Source organism: Schistocerca gregaria, chromosome 3 (genome assembly GCF_023897955.1).
Source record: "Schistocerca gregaria isolate iqSchGreg1 chromosome 3, iqSchGreg1.2, whole genome shotgun sequence".
Classification (NCBI taxonomy): Eukaryota; Metazoa; Arthropoda; class Insecta; order Orthoptera; family Acrididae; genus Schistocerca; species Schistocerca gregaria.
The window spans coordinates 932,177,721-932,197,180 of record NC_064922.1 but is presented as its reverse complement, the minus strand read 5'-3'; the positions used below and the strand labels follow the sequence as shown (position 1 = coordinate 932,197,180).

The window sequence follows — 19,460 nt, the reverse complement described above, 5'->3', positions numbered from 1 at the left end:
TTCAATCCACCCGAATATTCAGTTTACTATGGAAGTGGAAAAGGATGGATGCCTTCCCTTCCCTGATATGGTGGTCAAAAGGAAGACTGATGGTACGTTGGGACATTCTGTTTATAGGAAGCCTACCCACACTGACTTGCATCTGCGAGCTGATAGTTGTCACCATCCAGCTCAGCGTGAAGGAGTACTTCGCACCTTGGTTCACAGGGCCCACGTTATCTCAGAGCCTGAAAGTTTGGCAGCTGAGCTAGCACATCTCGAAGTCACCTTTCGTCAGAATGTTTATAGTGAGAGACAGATCAAACGTGCGTTGCGCCATCAGCCTTCTGTGCAGCTGGTGAGTGACGACAGCAACGAAGTGGCACCCAAGTCTACGGCCTTTTGCCTTACGCAGGAAGCGTTTCCAAAAGGATTGGCCGTAGTTTGCGGAAATATGATGTGAAATGTGTTTTTCGACCACCTTCTAAGATTAAGGTCCTGTTGGCCTCCGTAAAAGATGATCTTGGTTTGCTTAAGGCTGGGGTCTCTCGTATTCCTTGCAGTTGTGGCATGTCATACATTGGTCAGACAATCAGGACAGTGAAAGACCGGTTTACTGAACATAAGCGTCACACACACTTACAACAGCCGAGCAAATCCGCTTTTGCAGAACATTGCCTTGACACCGGTCATCCTATGGTATACAACAACACGGAGATTCTGGCTTGCACTTCAAACTATTGGGATGGTGTTATTAAGGAAGCTGTTGAAATGGTAGATTTTGTTTAAATGCTGCTTGGAATCCGGCTCTGTCTCTCATCAAAAAACAGAGGGACAGTATTAGTGCTACCTCACCTGTTCATTAATAGTAACCATCGATATTTCTGATGTTGGTTATCTTTGGTTGTGTTGACACTTGTTCTGTGTGTGGTGTCTTCCTTGTTTCTCCTCTATGAACCGAGGTATTAAATTTGCTTGCACATGTTCTCTTCCTTGCATTTGTGCCTTGAGAATGGCAGGGTGTGCTCCTGTCGAAATATCGGCGGTGTTCGACGACGTAACCCGGCAGCAAACCCGTAAGTTATTTGAACAAACGCAACACTATTCAACACTAATTTGAAGCGTGTGATTGCTCTGTGTTCTTAATTACGCTAGTAATCTGGAATGCTTCCGTTTCACTTTTGATCGGCAGGCTTCATACTTACAGTAATTACCATTTACTTTAAAAATGAAGCACTTTCGGAAATAACGCATTACGTGATTATTATCTTCCCCCATAACGAAAAAAGTCAGAAAGCCACCTGTGAACCATTGAAATGCTAATTTTTCTTTTCCGTTTTCATTATTTCAACCGAACGGCAATTAGTGGTTTTACATATACAGTTGTTGGTCTCAGCTGTGGTATAGGTCCGTTTTTGGATCGACTGCTGCAACATATGAAACGACGAAAAAACAGGATTTCGACAGAGCTGTAGATTAAAATTGAAAACGGTAATTATCAGATTCTAAGTAAAATCGATTAACCATAGATTAAACGAAAAAACAAAATTATTAATTCACTCACAGCATTCTTAAAAGCGATAATTATGCTGTATTTACAGAAAATTATCATTTTCATTCTTGAAATATACGTAACTGGAAATCTTAATAATGTAAAACATGTGTGTTTTAATTATGAAAAACCAAAGAAGAAATCGTTTGCCATTGCGGCAATATTCACCACATTGAGGGCTGCTGTTCTTCGTAAACTGAACAATTTAATGAATCCAAAATGAAATTTTCACTTTACAGCGGAGTGTGCGCTGATATGAAACTTCCTGGCAGATTACAACTGTGTGCTGGACCGAGTCTTGAACTCGGGACCTTTGCCTCTCGCGGGTAAGTGCTCTACCATCTGAGCTAACCAAGCACGACTCACGACCCGTCCCCACAGTTTCAAGGAAATCTGGACGGTAGGAGACGGGGCACTGGTGAATTGAAGCTGTGGGCTCCTTTCGCGAATCGTGGTTGGGTAGCTTAAACGGTAAAGCACTTACCCGCGAAAGGCAAAGGTCCCGAGTTTCAGTCTCAGTCCAGCACACAGTTTTAAATCTTCCAATGTAATGAATCATCCTTGCCGGTAACAATCCACCACCCCTTCCCTACCCTCCTTACGTGTGTTATAGGTGATTTAACTTTCAGGTCCTTTTTCGTATGAGTCACACACATACTACCACGTTATCCCACCAGTGTATGTGTGTGACTACTGACGACGACAATACTGTTATACCGCCACATTCATAACAGCGGCACGGGGAGCAAGGGGTGCCAGATGTGTTTCTTCCACGACGAACATTTTGGGGAACTTGGGAAACGTGTGGGGTACTCACCGGAAGCTGGCAGCCTGGTGCCGGTCCTGTCGTGGAGCTGGCGGATGATGCTGGAGAGGCGCCTGCAGCCCCTGCAACACGCACAGCACGTCTGTGAAGCAAGTGGTCTTCCTCGAGGGTCAAGCAAACGACAACAGCACAGTACGTCTGCGCCTGCCGTGCGTAATGTTTGTTAGCTGTAATCCTCGATTTTAATTCGCACTCAGATCTTACGATGAAATTACCGGTATAAATGTGCACAAGTGTTTTGTAATATTTCGACGATGAGATGTCGTTCAGCTAAGTCTAACATTTACTGACTTCATTCACCTTTGCACTTGAAAATATCTCTGGCGGCCGAAAACGCGATAGCGAAATAAATGAAAAATAAACACTTACAGTCAAACGATGGTAAAGATTTCCTCAAAAATGAAAATTGCCTGGTATCTCGTTTACGTAGGTCTCTAAATCACTTTTAAACCTCAGAATAGAATCCAGACGCATTTTTGGATAACGACTATGGAAAGGACGAAAGACAGACGATTCTTAATAACAGTTATTGGAAACAGGAACTGGGAATCTAAGAGGATGCAAAGCTCAATAAAGACTTACCTACAAAGGAAATTAATACTGCTATAACTACAGAAAACAAATTGAAAAAAATACGGTGTTTTACAACTTCTGATGATTATCCTAATTTGTGTGTTTCCCGTCGCTTCATAGTTGCTTTTATATTTATGAATATTTATTCCGTCTTTGCAACTAAATGAAAGGCAGTCTGGTTTGTGCCACAGGCGTTTCATTTATTTTATTTGCGAAGCTTGTTCGTTTTGTGTTCGCGATGTAGTCACAGTAATGTGACAACAGCCTATGTTTGACATCAACGTGCAGTAACCAGTCACAGACGGCAGTTGTTAACAATGCCAGTGGAGTGTGTGTAAAGCGTTTCAGGGGAACGCGGAAAACAACGCAATCGTGGTCGGAACGCAGAAACGGAACGAATTATTTGACGTCCAAACGGACACGATCATGGGCTTTCGGGTAAAATGTGGAAGCATTTCCGACATGACTATGTTCATAAACTGTTCGCGTGCCGTCGTGGTTAAAGTATACAGTGCATGGCAAAATGGCGATATCTAAAGCCGGCAACAAGGAAGCTGTGGTGCACCTCGGGCCATTGATTTCCGGAGTGAACAACGGCTGTGGACATGTGTACGTGCAAACAGGTGTGCAACTGGTAAGCAGCAGACCGCACAGAGGAACCAAGCGGCAACCAACAAAGTCCTCTCAGCGACCATTTAGCGAACCTTGCCGCGTGGGGTCTCTGAAACAGGCGTTTAGTTCTTGGACCGCTGCTGACTGCTGTTCATTGACGTTCACTGAGAAGAGAAACGGGGGCTTTTGAGATGACAGGTGGCCGATGTTGTCTACGGGGTGAAACGTGTCAAAGCAAACATCCTCTATGTGTAATGGTCTGGTGAATGTTTTCGTGACACTCTCTGGAAGATCTCGTCATCCTGGAACGCTCAGTGAATCAACGCAAGTATGCACCTGTTTTTTTTTTTTTTTTTTTTTTTTTGTTTTAGGGTGAAAGAACAGGTAGAGCCATACGCGCCCATTCGAAACTGTAGAACACGAAGGCAAAGAGAGGAGTTAAGAACGACTACACGTTCATCCAAACAGACGGAAGGTAAGACAGCTAAAAACAGGGACGTGGAGAAATTTTTATAAAACACTCTATAAAGAAACGTAGGTCCTGAACTGAAGATTAACTTCCTTCATCATATTGTTACGACGGATAAAAGTAATACGCTGTCGACAGTCCGCGCGTCGTTAGCTGAAATGGCCAATAACTCAGACGGCAAACACAAATGAGGAAGTAAGTGGTTAAAACAAATGGTATTCCGTCAGGAAATGGCGGACCGTCAAAGGTCGAGGGCAATCACCACAATGCGGTGGGGGAGCACCACTTAACAAATGGTAAAAAAAATGGTAAAAAGACAGTGTCCAATACGCAACATAGCTAAACTGACCTCCTCAAGGCTAGAGGGCCTAATGGAGGTCGTCCAAGCAGTTGGGAGAGGCTTAATAACCCGGAGCTTGTTCCTATGATGGGAGGACCAGTGGTGATGCCAGAGTGACACCACCTGCTGACAGGCGGCAACACAGATATAATCGGAGGGAATGTAAGAACTGGTGGGGTGAGGTACGAGGATTGCAGGCTTGGCAACAGCGTCAGCAGCCTCGTTTCCTGGCATATCAACGTGACTGGGAACCCACGTAAACATCACAGTGGTTCCATAAAGAATGAGCAAGTGACAGCTTTCGTGGACCTGTGGCACGAAGGGATGAACTGGAGCAGATGACGCAATTGAAAAGCCTGGCCGCCGGATGCACTGCATGGCCTGATACAGGGCGAAGAGCAATGCTGTAAATACTGATCAGTCTTGTGGAAGCCGATACCGTAAAATGGCGGTGGCAATGACGGTGGCAATGACGGGTGCACACCCGATACCACCGGCAGTATGAGAGCCATCACTTTACACAAAGGTAGTATTGCGAAGTTCTGTGCGAAGGTTATGGAACTGTAGGCGACAGAGCGAGGCTTGAGTACTGTCCCTAGGAAGCAAATGATGGCCAATGTGAACACGGGCCGGCGAACGAAGCCAAGGTGGTGAAGGGTTCACACCCATCGGGAAAGTGACAGGTAGATTTAGTTAAGCAGCCGGAGCAAGAGCCGAAAGCGAACTCCGGGATGTAGCAGAGAAGGGGGACGTGCCTCATACTGCCGATCCAAGGAGTCATAGAAGAAGGAGATACACGGTGGGTGGTCACGCATGGCATACAAACGTAATGCATATCTTCTAACGATAAAGTCATGGAAGTAGTTCGGCAGCTTCTGCACACAGACTCACAACTGGGCTGGTGTAAAAAGCGCCAGTGGCCAAACGGATGGCACGATGATGGATAGTCCTTGCACAACGCAAGAGGGACTGACGTGCAGGTGCATAAACGAAACACCCATAGTCCAGTTTCGAACGGACAAGGGACCGATACAAGCGGAGTAAGGTGCCTCGACCGGCTCCCCAGGAGGTACCACTGAGGACTCAATGACACTGAGCGACCGTATACAGCGGACCACCTGATAAGACAAGTGGGAGGACCAAGGAAGTTTCCTATCGAACATGAGCCTCAGGAATTTCGTAGTTTCAACGAACGGAGGATCAACATGCCAAAGTTGTAAAGACAGTGGAAGAAATTAATTGCGCCGCAAGAAATTCATACAAACGGTTTTGTCAGTGGAAAAACGTAAGTCATTGTCGACGGCTCATGAGTAAAGACGACCGAGAAAGCGCTGAAGACGCCGCTCAATGATACAGGTACGTGGATAACAGCAATAGATCGCAAAATCGTCAATGTAAATTGAGGTGGAGATGCCCAGTGGAAGATAGGCCATTATAGGGCTAATGGTGATGGAGAGAAGAGGACGCTCAGGCGGGACCCTGAGGCACACCGTTTTCCCGGTAAAGGTATTAGACAAGGCAGAACCCACATGTATCTTGAAAGGTCTGTCTTTTAAAAATTGTTGAAGGAAAGGATAAAATGGAAAAGTGCGTATGGCATCGTTGGCCGGGAGGCCCCATACGGGGGAGTTCGGCCGCCAAGTGCAGGTCTTATTTCATTCGACGCCACATTGGGCGACTTGCGCGCCGGTGATGAAGATGAAATGATGATGACAAGACAACACCCAGACCCCGAGAGGAGAAAATCTCCAAGCCGACCGGGAATCGAACCCGGGCCCACTTGCATTGGAGGCGAGCACGTTGCCACCCAGCTAAACAGGCGGACGAAGCAAAGGAGACACACGGCCACGGCAGCCTTAGATGTAGACAGTATGGAGGATACCAGTCCCACAGCAGGTGTCGTAGGCTTTCTCCAATTCGAAAAACACAAGCAGTCTGGGATTTCCACAGAAGACCATTCATGACATAGGTGGACAAAGTAACGAAATGGGCAACTGCAGAACGGCGCCCTCGAAATCCACACTGTGCAGTGGTTAGTAAATTGAAAGCTCGAGCCACCATACCATTTAGGTGAGGAGGGGAAAATGCGGACTGTAACATCTTTGAGCCAGGTAGTGAGGGGGAAGAGTTAAGTACGAACATCATCCCAGATTAGCGGAATTAAGCCCCTGTGAGGTGGAATGCCATCCTCGGGGGAAGGTCGAGGTAGACCGGGAAGAAGTACGCAGTTTTGTTTCCTGGAGGCAGAGTGCAAGTGGACGGTGTGATACTGAGAGCAGCCGTAAGTCCTCTTTGTTGGATTGAAGGCCACAAACGTTCCATTGGAGTAGAGTCATGATGAGGAAATATGAAGGTGTGTCACCTCGTCAGGTGCCGAGTGCCAGCCTTCGAAGACAGGACACAGAATGTCATTTTTTCCTATGAGGATAATTTAAACCGGTGGAAGTCGTATTACGCTCTTCAGTTGTTAGAGGCCGTATTACGATGTTCACTTGTTAGAGGACATATTACGCCCTTCAGTTGTTACAGGACGTATTACGCTCTTCAACTGTAGGCAACTGCTGTCCACCAGTGTAGTAGTGCATTGTCTGTAGAACTAATGGAGCGATACACCTGGATTGAGTACACTGACATGGTTGGTGCATAATACGTCGCGAACCACAACGGACGAGCTGCACAGCAGGTTTATCAACAACAATATCCTAATCTCCGTATCCCGCATCAGACGACCTTTGCTGCTGTGTACCAACGTCTGCGTGAGACCGGCTCATTTAGCAGATTACCTGGACAGGGGCGCCGTCGCACGGTAAGAACGCTGCAATTTGAGGAAGCTGTCTTGCAGCACGTGGAGCGGGATTCTTCAATCAGCACTCGTGCAATTGCACGTAACATGGGGACGAATCATACGAATGTAAGAACAGTTCTTCGAGAGCAATTGTTACGTCCATTTCACTTACAGTGTGTCCACAACCTGGAACCAGTTGATTATCCAGCCAGAGCACAGTTTTCGCAGTGGTACCTGGAACAGTGTGAAATGCATCCTACATTTCCATCGTCTGTGTTGTTTACCAATGAAGCATCGTTCGGGCGTAATGGAGTCTTCAACATACACAATTCGCATGTTTGGAGCGAGGATAACCCACAGTTACTAGCGCTCATCAAGTGCGGTTCTTTGTTAATGTGTGGGTCGGTGTTGTTGGGGACTGTTTAAATGGGCAGTATCTGCTACCTAGGCCATTAAATGGCAGGCACTATTACAATTTTCTCGCCAGAGCATTGCCAGGATTGCCGGAAGACGTCCCGCTCCCTACAAGACAACGCATGTGGTTCCAACATGACGGGGCGCCGGCACATTTCAGTCGTCGTGTGAGTCGACTCCTGGACCGATGTTTCCCAGAAACGTGGATTGACAGAGGTGGTCCTGTACCATGCTCGATCCCCAGATATGTCCCCTCTGGACTTTTTTGCGTGGGGAGAGATGCGCAACCTAGTTTACGCAACTCCTGTCGCTGCAGAAGAGGATCTGGTTGCCCGGATAGTAGCAGCAGCAGGAACAATTCAGGATACTCTTCGGGTTTCTGCCCGTGTCAGACAGAAGATGATCCGACGGTTTGTTTACGTGTCACTGGAGGCACTTTTGAAAATGTACTGTAATCATTAGGGAAATATATTTGTTTTGATGTCCTCTACAGTCTCCCAGAGTGTGCCGGTTCAAATACTTTTCACCCTGTATGAGGTCTACAGAGGCGTCGGCATTCTCCACTGTTTGTCAGCGGAGTCCAGGGAAGAAAAAACGCATGGAGGTCGGCCGGGCGAGCATATCACCTAGCGACACCGTCAAAGACGACCTCTGAGTCGGTAAAGGAGAAGACTGTTTCCCTTTGTCTGACTTCTTGGATCCTTTCCGGTCGGCAGAGGAAAACTCTGATGTTTGTTGGCTGGAGTGGCGTAGGAATTCTTCGAGGGGGTATTTCTACTGTCTTCTCCGGCCTGCCGGTTGCGTAGCAGGTAAATTCACTCTGTGGGGAGAAATTTTGTTGGCTTGTTGCACAGCTAGAGGAGGAGACGTGGATGCTACCATGATGTTGGGCGATTTCACAACCACGGTGCTAAATTTGAGGTTGCATGTCTCCTTCGTGGAGCGAGATGTGGCAAGAACAGTACTGTAGGTGCCAGATGGTAGAACGCAGGGTTTCTAACTAGCAGACAACTTGCGAGCGACCGGGTATGGCAGTTTCTCCTTCACCCGGATCTCCTGGACAGCCCGCTCATCGAGATACACAGGGACAATTGCGGGAGGAGGCGGCATGGTCACAATTGCTGTTGACACAGTGGGGAGAAGGAGGTGGAAATCGCCCTCGTGAGTATCCCTACCACAGGTTACTCATTTGGCTGGGTATCGACAGGGCTCTCGAAATTAGTTGTAAAGATGACAATGGTAGCTACGCATCGGGTTCGGAATGTACGGTCATACTGCAATAACTTCATAGCATGCCTTGGTCTTTGGCGGTAGGACCAATGTATCACACGTGAGAGAAAGATTGTATGCGGGCTCTAAGCATGCAGCTACTTTTTTCATCACCCAACGGACTGCAGTGACACCCTGATCAGAGAGGTACGTTTTGTTTTCTGCCTTGGTCAGACCATAGAGCAGCCTAGTGTAAATAACACCTGTTGAAGAGTTCAGCGTTCGATGGGCCTCGTCACGGCCAGGACAGCTGTGGAGGAGCGAAGCAGCAAGCAGTTGCTGTGCTTGAGAATCAGAAGCAGTCTCCGCAATCGAAGTACTATTCCGTAAACAGAGCAAAATTTCACAGGGCCAGAAAGTGCATCAACACCTTCCTGAATAATAAACACATTTACCGTAGCAAAGTACTGACTGTCTTCAGTACCTGAAACCATGAGGAACCGTGGTGCAGCTGGGAGGATCTTTGAACAGTTAACCTAATTCCGTTTACGTTTAGTAGACGTAAACTGAGGAAAAGATGTTTGGCTCATTCCGAGAAAATCCCCCATGATTGCCAGCGTCTCCGATGGCGCGCTCCTACCAACTGGTGGCTCCCTCTCACATCTCCCACACACCTGACATAGGGACCAATCGACAATTTAGAAAGGCAGTAGCTCAGGTAATCATTCTTCATTGGGCCTGGCCTTTACAAGGGGGTACATGCGAACCCCACTGGTCAACCTGCGCCTGGGAATTACGCGTTACCCAGTCACCTGCTACGCGTGGCCTTTCGGAGCGCACAGAGAGGAAGAAGAAAAAGAGGGACCTCAAATGCTGAAGAGGAGGAAGGATAGGAGAAGGGGAACAACGAAAAAGAAGGAACGAAAGACAATGGAGGGACTGTTCTGATGTCGGCAACTGGATCTGCACAGCACATTTCGAACGACATCCCAGACATCTTCCCCAGATGGGGGAAAAGAGTAAAAGGATAGACATGCAGCAAGGAGGGAAAAGATACTGCAAAGGCTGGGGACCCGTGGTAACAAAGCACGAACCCCTCAAAGAGCGGCGAGCCCTCTATGGGTCTCGGGGTCCATGTCAGCCCCTACACGCTGTTTGTTTTTCCTCGCCACGATGGCCTTTACCAGCGGGACAATGCAACGTGCACAAAGCTCACAGTGCACGTGCCTGGTTTGAAACCAGGATGAGCTTACCGTATTCCGCTGGCCACCGAACTACCCCAATTGATATCCAATACAGGATCTGCAGGACCTTCTCGATCAGGCTGATGGCGCCATGGATACTCAACGGCGGAACCTAGTGCTAGTCAACATGGGTCCACATTCCTGTCGGTACCTTCCAAAAGCTCACTAGTTCTATTCAAGCTCAATTCACAGCGATCAGCACAGCAGTAGGTGGTTGTTCATGTTTTTGACAGATGATGTCATTAATGTGACTGGACAGTGTTTATTTTAATTATAATACATAGCATTAAAGACAAATATCTCACTACATTGCACATTTTCTTTTTACTCTTGATTTTAGTTGAGAAACAACTTTTTCAGGCCAAGTGTCGTGAAATTACCATTTGGTACCACTTACAATTTCTGATGCTGTTAATCCATGTGTGTTTTCCTGGAGTTACATATTGCTGGTCTGTGTACACCAAATAGTCGAATTTCAGATTTTTTCGAACAAATTTCATTGAATATCTCTTTACACTTCTCACTGTGTGGTCCTTGTAATTACGTTGTGGTTGATTATTCGTCTTTCGTTCGTGTTGTGGTGTCTACATGTAGTTTAGTATCAGTTTCTCCTTTATATAAGTGCGTGTGTTTTTATATGTCAATAAGTGAATGTGTCTTCTGTCAGGGATTTCTCTCTCTCTCTCTCTCTCTCTCTCTCTCTCTCTCTCTCTCTCTCTCTGTGTGTGTGTGTGTGTGTGTGTGTGTGTGTGTGTGTGTGTGTGTGAGAGAGAGAGAGAGAGAGAGAGAGAGAGAGAGAGAGAGAGAGATTAATTTGTTACTTAGTTTGGTTATGTAATAAATGTATATTACTGTTTTAGTGATTAATGTGAACAGTGAATTGGTACTTCGTGCGGCTGGTCCCGGCGGAGGTTCGAGTCCTCCCTCGGGCATTGGTGTGTTTGTCCTTAGGATAATTTAGGTTAAGTAGTGTGTAAGCTTAGGCACTGATGACCTTAGCTGTTAAGTCCCATAAGATTTCACACACTTTTGAACATTTTGAACGGTTGGTAGTTTTATATACTTGGTGGCTGGCTCGTTATATGTGAATGTGTTCCTGTAAGTTAGAGTCATGTGTTGTAGTTGCTCATCCTAATAATTTTCATATCCTTTTCCACGTTAGACGGTCCATGTCCTTGTTTTATCAGTGCTCAGCAGAGGAGGAATGTCCATGTTCAATATATCTAGCTTTGAAATTTCTGCCTGTCATTCCCAGACAAGCTGATTTGCATCCTTCATATTCTGATGACTATATACCAGCTGCTTAGTATTTTTCTATTGGTGTTTGTAGATGTGACTTGAGAGTGTTTTTTGTAGTCTGTAAGCAATGCATAATCCTTCTTTCTTATGTTTATATATTTAAGCGTAAAATTTATTTGTGCTACTCACGTTATGAGTTTTCTGTGTGTTTGTGTATACTTCAAAGTCTGTGTTATCCGTGTCTTTTTGTGGTGTTGTTTTTTCTGCATGTTTTCATTTTTTGCCTGGCGTTGTGGTTGAGTATTTGTACTGTATGGATGTTATATCCATTGTTTTGCGCAATGAATTGTATTGTTCGTAATTCTCTTTCAAAGTTTTTTCAACTGAGTGGGAAGTTATTCAGTGTATGAAACACGTTTCGTAGTGCTGTCAGTTTTTTTTGCGAATGATGTGATGAGGCATGTATAATTGTCTCTGGTGCTGTCGGCTTTTTAAAGATGTCAAATTTCTGCGTATTCTGTCTCTCTTTAATGTTATATCGGAGATGTATAATCTATATTTTGTTTCTTTTTTCCACAGTGAATTGGATATTTGTAGGTATACTGTTAATCTCTACATGTAGTTTACCTATTTTCTCTCTGGGATTATCTACAGATCTGTAGCAGCAAACCATTTTTATCCCTACTTTGTGATAATTTTGTCAAGGATAATATTTTTGGGGTGGTCGATGAATATCTCTGCAAATATTGCAGATAACTTTTGTAAGTAATGTTATTTTTTAAACGAAGTACTTTCGGGGTTGATTACTTCAGGGATTTTGGTTATTTCTCTAATGTTATCTCTGCTGTAATCATGCATACACAGAAGCGCGCGCGCGCACACGCACACACACACACACACACACACACACACACACACACACACACAGACAAAAAGTCCCTTACAGAATAGTGCATTCACAGATATGCAGATACAGAAAGAACAAACAAATACTAAACTATATAAAGGCAAAGAAAAACGAACAAAAGATGAGTAATAAACCTATAGAGACAGTTGTCAACAGTATACGCTGCATACACAGACAATCACCACACAGTGGAAAGTATAGTAAAGAATTTAAATAAACATGTTCGTCGGAAATCGACTATCCGGAGTATGCAGGCCAGCTTCATGACGATACATATGTAATAATTACATTAGTAATCGTAAAAAAATACCAAATGCTAATTTAACCTCACGAAAATTGTGCTACAAAAATTTTTCTCATCTACAAAACAAGAGAATAAAAGAGTAATTTATAATGTAATATATAATGTAGTTATATGTTTGAAATTAACATACTTCATAATTTAAATATACACAAAACAAACATGTAATACAAGCTACTGAAGTTGTTTCAAAATTAAAAGAATCACAAAACTAATTGCCTTTTGTTTAGTTGCAAACACGAAATACATTTCCACAAACACAGAAATATGATTTACTTAAACTTTTTCCTTTCATTTTAATCTTCTGTTTGTATATTTACTACATCATTTGTAAGCAAAAATCATTTACTTTAGCACGAGCTGTCAAAACAACACAAACAAAATTCAAAAGGCTCTGAGCACTATAGGACTTGATTGCTGTGGTCATCACTCCCCTATAACTTAGAACTACGTAAACCTAATTAACCTAAAGACATCACACACATCCATGCACGAGGAAGGATTCGAACCTGCGACCGTAGCGGTCGCGCGGTTCCAGACTGTAGCGCCTAGAACCGCTCGACCACTGCGGCCAGCACAACACAAACAGTTAAATTTTTATATTAAAACAACTGCAAATATGTCGTCATGTTTATATGTATGACACCTTTTTCTCGGTTACCAACATTTCGTTACTTCCACACCCGTTTGTCCCCCACATCATGGCGCTAATGCAGTGTGTGTTTTTATACAGCCTAAGAGCTGAAACTGTGAAACGAAGAAAAAGTTTTAATAAATAACGGCCTAAGTGGAAATAAGCGGCTTTAATTTAATAAATTTGTATCTGTGGCAGTTACATTAAGGAAGATGTATAAAAAAGAACATACAGTGAACTTAAGAAATAATCCATACTGGATTTGAATGTAAAGAAAGAGCTACGATAGTAAATAGAAAATGGAAAATAGAATATTAAATTACACCATTGTAAAAGAAAGTTTTTTAAACCTATGGTTGAGAGTAGAGAGAGGAAACATTACACTAACAGCCGTATATGCCCAAGAAGAAACAAAATAATGGAGTGTGAACAATCCCATGACTATCTTAAATTGGTGGTAGGCCAATTTTATAATGGTTGTGGCTGGAGGTCTCAATGCTAGCGTAGGACACAAACTAATTCTAGTGGTAATAGGAAATAAATGGGAAACCACATGGAATAGTTAAAAGTTAAACATAATCTCGCTAACCTTTACGACCAACTATTTTTGGGGTCTATTATTAAGAGGAAAGCCGGGCTCATCCATATTATAAATATACTCTGGTTTATAAAACAAATCATATCTCTTTAAGATTTCTTCCAAATTCTGGAAATATTTACTTACTTTCGCTTTATTTAAGCCTTCAGCTCAGGCTCGAGAAAGACCCTCTGGTTTTGTCAAGCTATGCCTCTTAATAAATGCTGTAAACCAATCATAATATAATAACTAAAAGATTCAAGACGATAGTGTATGCTGTTTTCATCGGAATAACAATGAACGGAACAACTAGTCTATAGATAATTAGTTAGCCTGTAACAGATGTTGGAGAAAAGAACCTAAGAACTTTTACTTCCAATGTTGACTTTCAAAAGACTGTCGATAAAATAATTCGGGAGCAGCTGTGGAGCATAACGTAAAACAATGGATATCCGAAAAGTATGATCCACGTAATACAAAATATGTACAGAGAAGCGCGGCGTGTTAACCAGAGTACTCTGTACTGTTGAACTGCAAAGTCGGAGTCACTGTACCGGCGTTACAGTGGCTTCTATTGGACTTAGTGTTGCGCAAGCAACCGAGAGCACTTGCCGTGCAGAGCGCCAGAAATGAGTAAACGTACACTGTTTATATTTGAGGAAATGTTATTTACTCGTAATGCAAAACTAGTGTCAGAAAGCTCCAAGGGTGTTTTGAACCTAATTATAACTCGAAGTCGAATGAGTGGAACAAGTTACATCACCAACCCACATAACGGCAAATATTTTCTACTTAAATTCACCAAATGTAAGAGTAAGTACTGTTTCCGTGTATTATATAACTAGAAAAAGACTTCCGGAAAATCAAAATCTTACATCACACACGGAGGAATACTACAGCTTAATAGCTCGTACTTGAATCTGAACTGACATAAAAATCCAACTACACAACTAAGAGACCTGAAAATTCTAGTTCACTACTAAAAATCTTAAGGGCACATTAGTTTAGGCCAAAATCTCTCTCTCTCTCTCTCTCTCTCTCTCTCTCTCTCTCTCTCTCTCTCTCTCTCTCTCCTGAGTAGTTATACCTATAGATGAATATCATTTGCTTCCTAATTCCTTTCCCGTTTAACACTACGGCGTAATCAGAACTTGCTTGTCAGTTGGTCGTAATGTATAGTAAGATAACACGATCTTTGAATATTAACGACAGTGCGTAATTCCTATTAAACTTCGTTACCTATTGTTATTTATTCAAACTAACAAATTACTGACCTGGTTTATTTTCTGTTACTCTTTTCCCTCTCTGTTATGGTAACTAGCCGGAAATATCAAGCAGTGTTTCTCAACTGCGTATTTAATTTCATTATAACCAGAATTTACAGCCAATGAGCAAGAGCTGTTTTACATTCAAAGTGAAAACTTCCCTTTCTGTAGCACTTGCGGATTACCGTATTCTTCATAGGAACCTTTATCTTTTAGCAAATTCACAAATTCAATTACTAATTCTGATTTAGGTAAATTTTACAAATATTAACTGTCTTTCTAGCTGACTTTATCTATGTCAACCTCACATATTTAACGCAAATTCTCTGATAGTGATTTCAGAACTACCACATCCATTTACAACAAGAATAATTCTTTTATAGCGGTGCACACATATCCAGATGGAGGTCGTATCGGCCACACAAATTATAAAAGGGCAGTGCATTAACGGAGCTGTCATTTGTAGTCAGGTGATTCATGTGAAAGTGTTTAGGATGTGATTGTGGCTGCACGACGGGAATTGACAGTCTGAGAATGCGGGATTGTAGTTGGAGCTAGACGCATGGGACATCCCATCGTTGGGGAATACAGTATTCCGAGATCCACAGTGTCAAGACAGTGACGAGAATACTAAATTTCAGGCATTCCCTCTCCACGGACAGCACAGTGGCGACTGCCTTTGCCTTCACTTAACGACCGAGAGCAGTGGCGTTTGCTTAGAGTCAGTGCTAACAGACAAACACCACTGCGTGAAATCACGGCAGAAATCAATGTGGGCCGTACGACGAAAGTATCCATTAGGACAGAGCGGTGAAATCTGAAATTAATGATATGGCAGCAACCGACAGACGCGAGGGCCTTTGCTAACAACACGACATCATCCACAGCGCTTCCCCTGGGCTTGTGACCATATCGGGTTGGATCTTAGAGAACTGTAAAACCATGATCTGGTCAGATGAGACCAAATTTCGGTTGGTAGGAACATAACAATAGACGATCAACCTATAGAACAAGCTTCCACTTTTACATACCTGGACTGTTAAGCATTTTTAATTAAAGCAACGAAATAAAAAGGGTATTCCCGCATTTAGGCATATTTGGAACAATTTCTCGAACTCAAAAACGTGAAGTATGAGATGAGAGTGAACAGTTACAGCCTGGGTTTTGCACTGTTCCTACACATAATGTGAAATGTGGCGGTCTACCTAGTCAGCTGCAGGGTGCGTTGGTCAAAGGCAATGCTAACAGATCTGTCGGTCTCTAACTTTATCCTAAGAATGCGAGAATGCCCTGTGACTCACATCCACATAGAGAAAGATCGAAAGTTACTCACTGTGATAGAAGTACTAGAGATATGTACGTCAGTGTCTGGTATACTTTGGTGTATATGTTCGAGAATTAACAATGAAAGAAGATCATCTACTTACATTCGCGATGGTACTCGCAAAGTAGTGGAGCGGCTGTTTAACGACGATACAAAAATTGGTAAGCATGCTGCCGTGTAATTTGTCGGTGTCGAAATTACGATAAAATTGCTAAAATTGGTGGCACTATCAGCTGTGATGCTTATTATTTCAGTGTATTAAAATTCTTATGAAGGAACAGTACACGAACCCTCTTATGTGATTGATAGTCTGTTGGATGCGGTCGTCCTGTGGCATAAGTGATGGAACTTAACACCGTTCTGTGGAAGCCACTTCGATCACGAACCACCTGCTCCAATGAACCAATAACTGTATACTCGTATTTAATAGGATTGCCACATATTTTTTGCAATGCACTCACAAATTTCCTTTGGAGTGCAGAACCTGTATGCCGTTTGGAGATGTGTCGCAATGCAGTAGCAAAATCTTCATCCTTCCTCCATGACATGTATGATGTGTAATCTTCCTAATTGCCCGCGTCTCGTGGTTGTGCGGTAGCGTTCTCGCTTCCCACGCTCAGGTTCCCGGGTTCGATTCCCAGCGGGGTCAGGGATTTTCTCTGCCTCGTGATGGCTGGGTGTTGTGCGCTGTCCTTATGTTAGTTAGGTTTAAGTAGTTCTAAATTCTAGGGGACTGATGACCATAGATGTTAAGTCCCATAGTGCTCAGAGCCATTTGAACCATTTTTGAATCTTCCTAATTTTCCCAACAAGAAACACAATAGTAGCTGCTCATACTATGTCTCTTACTACCTCGTATTGCAGGGGAAACCTTCATTTTTCACTGACCTTACACACTGCACACAGTTGGCAAAGCTATGACAACATGTTCCCATTTCCACCTAGTGGTGAAAACGTGCACCTGTCGAATTAACTCAGCTCATCCTGTTTCCCCACTGGGTGCAGAAGGTCTTTGATATAGCGCTCTGCGACTTCCGTACAGGTGAGACTTAAATTGGAACGATCACATGGACTAAGCTACAGGGAGGGCGGGGCAGAGACCTAGGAGCAGTTACAAAAATGGTTCAAATGGCTCTGAGCACTATGGGACGGTCATCAGTCCCCTAGAACTTAGAACTACTTAAACCTAACTAACCTAAGGACATCACACAACACCCAGTGGGTGGCGGAGGGGTGGGTGGGGGTGGGTGGGCGTGGGTGGCGGAGAGGTGGCTGGGGGAGGGTGGGGGAGGGGTGGGGTGGGGAGGGGAGGTGTATGGAGGTGAGGGGAGGGGTGGGTTGGGTGCTGAGGGAAATGGAGGGGAGGGAGGGTTGCTGAGGGGAGTGGAGGGGAATGTTGTGAGGGGAGGGGAGGGGAGTGGAGGGGTGATGAGGTGAGGTGAGGTGAGGGGATGGGATGGGAGGAGAGGGGTTGGGATGGGATGGGAGGGGAGGCGAGGAGAGGAGACAGGACAGGATTGGAGGGGGGATGGGTGGGGGGACAGGAAGGGAGGGGAGGGGAGGGGAGGGGAGGGGAGGGAGAGGAGGGGAGGGGAGGGAGGCAGGCAGAGGAGCGGGCCTCAGTTTTATACAGTTTGTAATTGTACATCGAGGAGAATGCACATTCAACTACCATCCCCTTCGCAGCCTTTTAGGACAACAATTTTCCCCAGTACATGTGCTGCATTATGACTTATTCATTATGAGTGCTGCTTTTTTTTCATGACAATCTGAAGTTTGATTAGAACTGTGACGTATTTTTTTCTATCAGTTGCCGCAGCATGTACTGGCTTCCATTACCTAGGCTGCAGGATTGTTTTTGAGCAGGCACCTGTACCGAATTCTGATGTCAAACAGCGATGGATACTGTATGCTTACAGGTAATACACTTTTTAAGTTCTTCTCTGTCCAACACCAGCATTTCGTCGGTTGAATGCATTTCCCACCAAAAGAATAAAGATATTATCTTGCACCCCTGCCTTTTTCTCCATCAAATGAAGGAACGAGTTTTGGTGTGTCTGTCACAAGTTTCTAGTGGTACCGCGAAATTTTTTGGAGCAGGATAACACCAGTTGTATGGTGTTGCCAATTTTTGAGTTGTATTGCGCTTTTATGCCGTCCTTTTGTAGTGATATCCGTATAGTTGTGTAATTAGGTCCAATTTTTGTGATTAATTACGTAATTAGGATCGTTCTTTGCGTCAGTTTCCCGAGCAAAATAAATAAAGCACACCAACCTACCCTTCCTCTCCCGCATCTGGACAGTTTCCATGTGTTAGAGGGTGCACTTGGCCTTTCCACCCAGTGGAATCAAGGTTCGAGTCCCAGAAAGGGTACAGTCAATTTTAATTTCCTGTCAATTCCAATGTTATCCTTTCACCCTGAATTTTAATTCCACTCTCGAACCTTTCTTTTATTTCCATCTTGTTTCATCGATGTATGGATCCAACAGTAGGGGTGAAAGGCCTTACACGTTTTTTACCTGCGAAGTTCATTCTTGGTTTTCCAGTCTTATTGTTTGCTCTTGATTTTTGTACATACTGTATATTATCCAACATTTTGTATCACGTATCACTACTTTGCTGACGTTTTCGAACAGCTTGCATGACTTCACAGTTATATGCTTTTCCCAAGGCGACATATTTTATGAATATGTCCTGATCTTTCTAGTCTTGCTTTCACTATCAATCACAACGTGCAAACTACCTCTCTGGTACCTTTACCTGTCTTACAAACAAACTGATGGTCATCTAAGATCTTCAATTTTCTATACCATTACTCTGTATATTATTCTTTTGAGCAGCTTGGCTGCATGAGCTCTTAAGCTAATTGTGCGATAATTCTCGCACTTGTTGGTTCTTACAGTTCTCGAAATGGTGTAGATTATGTTTTTCCGAAAGTTTTATGCTACACCTGCTTTCTCATACAGTCCACTCTGTAACGTGAATAGACGTTCTGACGCTGTCTGTCAGAATGATTTTAGAAATTGCGATGGAATGTTATCCATCCCTTCTGTCTTATTTGATCTGAAGTCTTGGAAAGCTATTTTAAATTCTGATTTTAATACAGAGTCAGCTACTTCTTCCTGTCAGCTATCCCCCCCCCCCCCCTAACTGCCCACTCCTCTGAATTTGCAGAGGAATTCCCATTGCACTGTTATTGTTACTTCCTT

General features: G+C 43.9%; 1 long non-coding RNA gene across 1 annotated transcript in view; it reads right to left on the bottom strand.

The window, feature by feature from the left end:
* Positions 1–2,352: 2,352 nt before the first annotated feature.
* The window catches only part of LOC126355820 (uncharacterized), a 209,930-nt gene continuing 192,822 nt past the window's right edge, over positions 2,353–19,460 (bottom strand). The window contains exon 3 of the long non-coding RNA XR_007565539.1: positions 2,353–2,419. This is a non-coding gene — a long non-coding RNA (uncharacterized LOC126355820). The remainder of the gene's footprint in view (positions 2,420–19,460) is intronic.